This window comes from Pelobates fuscus, chromosome 3, assembly GCF_036172605.1.
Source record: "Pelobates fuscus isolate aPelFus1 chromosome 3, aPelFus1.pri, whole genome shotgun sequence".
Classification (NCBI taxonomy): Eukaryota; Metazoa; Chordata; class Amphibia; order Anura; family Pelobatidae; genus Pelobates; species Pelobates fuscus.
This window is the reverse complement of record NC_086319.1, coordinates 57931921-57937920: the sequence shown is the minus strand read 5'-3', so window position 1 is coordinate 57937920 and position 6000 is coordinate 57931921. Positions and strand designations below refer to the sequence as shown.

The 6000-nt window shown below is 36.5% G+C and overlaps 1 protein-coding gene across 2 annotated transcripts in view; it reads left to right on the top strand.

Moving 5' to 3' along the window:
* Nucleotides 1–2484: 2484 nt before the first annotated feature.
* Nucleotides 2485–6000, top strand: part of PLEKHG7 (pleckstrin homology and RhoGEF domain containing G7) — a 51611-nt gene continuing 48095 nt past the window's right edge. Inside the window, exon 1 of one of the 2 annotated variants that reach the window (XM_063445157.1) lies at nt 2485–2518. The gene's annotated coding sequence lies outside the window, so the exon portion shown is untranslated. Of the gene's footprint in view, nt 2830–6000 lie in introns of both variants that reach the window. The other variant, XM_063445156.1, reaches the window with a different exon arrangement.

Sequence of the window (6000 nt, the reverse complement as noted above, 5' to 3'; positions counted from 1 at the left end):
AAATCACACTATCAAAGTGAATTTGAACACAAGTATGATCTATTTTACTATAGGAAATTATAAGATAGACAGGCAGACAGACAGACAGACAGATATATAGATAGATAGGTAGATTTATCTATCTAATTTATAGTATTTAACTGGCACAATGGCTAGAACAAATTGTTTTCAGATTTTAATATGAATCTGTCATGTTTTACACAGCCGAAGCCTTTTCAGTGAGGTCTGCAAATCAAATTCTGTGGGTTAGATGCCATACTAATGCTGATCATTTATCTGTACAGCGGGTGGTTCTTAAATCCTGAGTCAAGACTCTAAATTGGGTCCTTATGCTATTTTAGTAAGCCTGTAATGCTTGGAAGAGGCTCGTCATATTCAACAGGCTCCAGCAACTGCTCTCAATAGACTTGTTAGCAGCAGTGTTTCCAATGCTTTAGAGACCCCTATATAACACTGGGAAAAGTCTAATGAAAGCATTTTACCAAATTAATTTTAGTATATAACTAAATACAGCTAAAAAATTTCAGGTCATTGGAAATTAAAGGGAAACTATAGTGCTAGGAATACAAAGTTATAATGCTAGCACTATAGAACCCCTCGTCCCCCCCCCCCTCCCCCGCAGCATTGAAAGGGTTAAAAACCTTTTTTGTCACTTACCTGATTCCAGCGCTGATGTCCCTGAGCGATTAATCAGGCTCCGCCTCTGCTCTTTCTCCGTCTATGTCGGGGACCTAATGTGCATGCGCGGCGGGCACTGCAACAACATTAGGACTACCCCATAGGAATGCATTCAATCAATGCTTTTCTATGAGGTTTTAGCTAATGCTGGATGCCCTCGTGCAGAGCATGAGGACGTCCAGTGTCAGTTAGGCGACCAAAAGTCATCTAACAACCCAGAAGCGCCTCTAGTAGCTGTCCTTAACCCTGCAAGGTAATTAATGAGGTTTCTCAATAACTGTAATAATTACAATTGCAGGGTTAAGGGGACAGGGGCACTGCAAACAGACGACGTCAATGAGCTGAAGTGGTCTGGTTACCCATAGTCTCCCTTTAAGTGTGAGTAGCTTATTTGACTCCCTGTCGAGAAAAGTTGAAAGGACACTCTAAGCACTAAGACAACTACAACTTAACATACAAGCTATTCCTGCTGTCACAGGCAATGTTTACAGCTTGCCAGGAACATGCCTCTAGTGGTTGTCAGACTGGCAACCACTGGAGTTACTTCCTCATGCAGCCTTCAAAAATAATAGGGGCTCAGGAACAAAATTTAGGAATGGGCTTTTACAACACAAGACACACACCTGACCCCAAACTGACGCTCACCCTCTGAAACAAGCGTGTATTAACATGAAGATGCATTGTGTGCGCGTATGTGTTTGTGTGTGTGTGTGTGTGAATTATGTGGATATGTATCAGTGTAGTGTGGCAGAGTGTGTTAATGTGGGGATGCATTTGCCTAGTGTGGCATTGTGTGTGTTAATGTGGATGTGTATCTGTGCAGTGCGACAGTGTGTGTGTAATTTTAGCGGTGTATTTGTGTAGTGCGGCAGTGTTTGTGTGAATGTGGGTTTGTATCTGTGCCGCGTGGCAGTGTGTGTGTGACTGTAGGAGTATGTTAGTGTGATTGCATGCAGGTTAAGCCAGAATATTATCTTCTGGTTTTCCTGTGTTAATTTTGTCCAATTTGTGATTTGTGTTAAATGCATTACCTATATAAATTTACAAATAGAGGGTCCATTAAAAAGCCCTACTGTAAAGCTTCAACGTGGCACTGCTCCTTATATATATATAACTTATACAGTTTCACTACTTACACTGACCGTGTTACGGTATGTCAATTACGTTAAACTTAGCGTATAATAGGATAAGTGTCACTCAGACTACAAATGTATTCTGAGTTGCGGAAGTCATTCTTTAACAGTTTAAAATCTTTAAGACTTAGAGCAGCAACATATATATCTTAGGTTTGCATCCCAACGGCTATTGAGATCGGAAAAAACATAAACAAAATAACGATCCAAGTCTAAATAGAACATTCCTGACGTTCTGTTCTTTGTATTGTATAAAAAGGTGCAAATGAAAGCACAAAAGTCAGGCGGGCACACATATATTTTCTTAGTTTGCATCTGACAATACAACAGTTTCAAAAGACATAAAAGAGAAAGAAATTCAAATAAACGTGGCACCATCATTTTTAATAAACAGATCAGAATACTATAGCAATCTAATTTTAAGCAAATCACAATGTGTAGGCTTTTTACTTTTGGAACATGCAAAAAATGTTCAGCTATTCTTTTCTCTTTTTTAACAAATGGTTTAAAAATAAGGACTATAGATCTCCAGGGCATGGGTGGGGACAGACAATGGGGCACTAAAGAAACACTCCTTTGAAGGAGGACACATTGTATCAGGTGTCACTAGAGGAACCAGTTTCCTTACATGCTACAGCCTCAAAAGGCAATTTTCATTAGACTCCAAATTCGATGCAACACATTACTGAGCATTCTTTTCAATCTGGGTCAGTGATCTAGTGTAAGGGGAAAAAAGGGAATAGCCTTATCATGTGACTCATGGATTGGATTTGATCCAGCAGCCATAACCTCTGACCTGTGTGACAAGCAGCAAGCTATAAACTTTGTAACCAGGAGGAAAGGCTTGTAGTTGTTGCTGAACATTCAGGGAGAATGCTGCTCAAACTGAGCTAAGGTCTTTATAATAAAAGCAATATCAGCAGGTGCAGCTGCATGCCTTCTGGAATTTGTATATGATTGCTCTGACAGGTTTCTGAGATTGTGGAATAAAATAATATATAACCAAGCAGATGCATTGGTAAGTTTTAAAAATTTTTGTTTTGTGACTTTGAGAAGTTTTGTAATTTTTAACTAACAGCATGTATCAGCTGTATTTTGTTTGTTAGGTTATTTTTATTTTATTTATTTTTTTAGCAATACATGTGTATTTGTAAAATATAATTCATGTACAATCTGCATGTATCAATATTTTTCGGGTCTTGCTTATAAAATAAGAATTGAATGTCTTTGTTGAAATCATATTTATGTTGGGAGAAAAAAAAAGAAATAGTTTAATCAGTTTATCTTTATACATTTATTGTTAAAATAAAGCAATGTTTTAAAACACACACAAAGGATTTTATATATTGATTAAAAGGATTGGTTAAAAGGATCCTACTTGATGAAAAGGAATTCGATTTTGGTTTGAGAAAGATATATAAGATCATTTTAGAATATTGATGTTGGATGTAATTTTAAAGTGGTAAAAATGAATGGTTTTCAACATAACATGAAATGTGTATTTAAAAATAGTATTTCCATTGATCAGAGAAACTTTGATCAGGATCCTGTTTTTTTTTTTAAATTCAAAAATGCCTTCTTTACAGAGAGTTACATTAAAGAAATAGCCCAAACTGATTTTTCCCCATTTAATGCATTATACAGACAATATATAAAAAGTAAGAAAATTGATATTATAGCATCTACCTGACATCAGCTTCTAAAAAGAAGGTCATTTTTGCAAATAACTACAGTTATAACTATGGAACTATGTATAGTGTAAAAGGGGCAGGGGGTAGGCTTACACATTTTTTTTTCTGGGACTGTCCCTTTAACCTAGGTTTAGCGGTGTATGTAGAGGGTGTATACAGATAGTAGTAATGCAAAAAACACTATGTATTAGAAAATGAAAGCAGGATTCACTGATACCAGAGCGTTTTGAGTTTTGTTCAGTATTTTATAGAAATGCTGTTAGAATATTCGTCTGATGTTACTTGCTCCAGTAATCCACATTTAGTGAGGACCGGTGGGGTTTGCATGAAAATATATCTGATCCAATATTCCAAACCCTACGGATGCGTGGGGTCTGAAGTGTGTATTGAAATATATAGACTACTAGCAGAATTATTTGTTAAAGTGTATTCAATATAAATTTCAAATGTAAGGCCAAAGCAGCCAAACTGGACGCATAGTTGACTTAGAAAATGTTTGCGGTCCTAAATTCGAATTCTCACCTTAGTAAATCACCCTGTAAAATAACCAACCTGGAAAATATATCTGAAAATAAGCTATTTTTCCAATTCAGTTATAAGGCTCCAAATATTGCATTCAGCTTAGTTTGTCAGTTTACCGCAATAACTGCTTAATGAAACAAAATCCCGGAATATTTTGGCATGTATTTCTACTCTGCATCATTATCAGAATTATTCAGTTTGGCGTCATTAAATCTATATTAAGTTAGCAATAATAAGGCCAAATAAAAGACAGAGTTTAGGATTTCGTGTAAGGTATTAATGGTGCTTAGGGTTAGTGTACAGGTGTGGCGACAGTGGTTATGGCTACGAAGTAAAGAGATGTATTTTAATATCAGGTTTAGTACAGTACTGACACAGAGCAACTTTGTATAGGATACTGAGCCAAAACCCAGAGATGGAGACCGAGCTGGGGATTATACACTATTTTTATTGGACGTGCTACACTATGCTGGAGACACAGTGAAAATTCATCAAAATAGGATTATGAATATTTTTTTAATGGGAGAAACACACTGTGACTGTTCTGTTAATCTTAAGTGTGAAGCTGTGGGTGACAAACAATGACACAGCCAGCACTGACTAACAGTGGCTGAATCAGAGGACAGTGTCAGTGCATGTGATTTTCTAGGAGAGATTTTTTTTCTGCAAGAAAAATAGTCAGTGTCATTCTAGAGCAGGGGCAGTTAACCTTCAGTTAACTAAATATAGATGTTGTGGCTACATCTCCCATAATGCTGTTATAGCTATGATGCTAGCAAAGCATCATGGGAGATGTAGTTCACAACATCTGGAGTGCCGAAGTTTGCCTACTCCTGTTCTAAGGGTTGTGATGACATGAGGAAGGGATATCACTATTAAATTTGGCAATAGCGCCACAATTGAAGGACATATACACACCTGTCAGCCACCCTATTTTTGCCTGCTATATATACTCATCATTCTCGCATTGTAGTTCCATAGCTGGACATATCTACTCCAGGATTGGCTGTATCCATATCATTGCAAAGTCGCAACAGGAGCTGGAGATCCTGGGAATTTGCGTAATGAAAGAAATGTATTTTTAATCATATTAATCATAGGGCATTAGAAAAGCCAAAAGTATCCATTTAACGTTGTTTTGTGCTTTAACATGAAACAGACCAACCGCGTCCATAACTGAGGCTGGTAGCTCAAAGGTTAAACCACGATTTAGAACATGACCACCCCATTTTAAAAGATTATGAAACTGTCAGTATTCACCCAAAGAAATGTATTTTTCATCCATAAATCAAACATTTGTATGTTCTTTCAGATGCCAAGATATTACAATGTTATATTTACTGTGCAAATATATTACAAAGTACAGCAAATAGGCAGCCAAAAGAGACTTTTACATATAAGAGACAGCTCCCTTCTTATTTCCACTAATAGAGCAAAGTACGTGTGACTGGAGGTAGTGAGATGGATGTACTCTATTAAAGACTACATTTAAGACTAGATTTAAATGTAGAAAATTGTAAACAGGCACCTAATTTCTTAGACATTAACAAATAATGTTGTCAATAATTTGTGCAATCATATTTATTACAAAAATGAAAAAACAAAACAGGAAGTTGGGAAATTGTAGAAGTCAAAAGAGGTTGGGGTATGCCTATGTGTATGCTGAGATAATCCATTCTGACTGAGACAGATTGCATTTAGCATTGTTGCTTGGATTCAAACCAATTAAGTCATTATTTTTTATGGCTTTTTAAATGAGGTGTTTTGTACCTGTCTCGATCAGGTGTTTTCCTGCCAGGGATAGATACAATACATTGTTTTTTTTACAAAGCTGGTCTGTGTTAGACAAGTCTTAGAACACACACGATTCTTGGCTCACTACAATAAACAACGGCACAGATTAATAAGTAGTATCTCAGCATTTATTCTATAACTGGTATCATTTAACATGTTTATGGTTTAACAGGACAGATTCA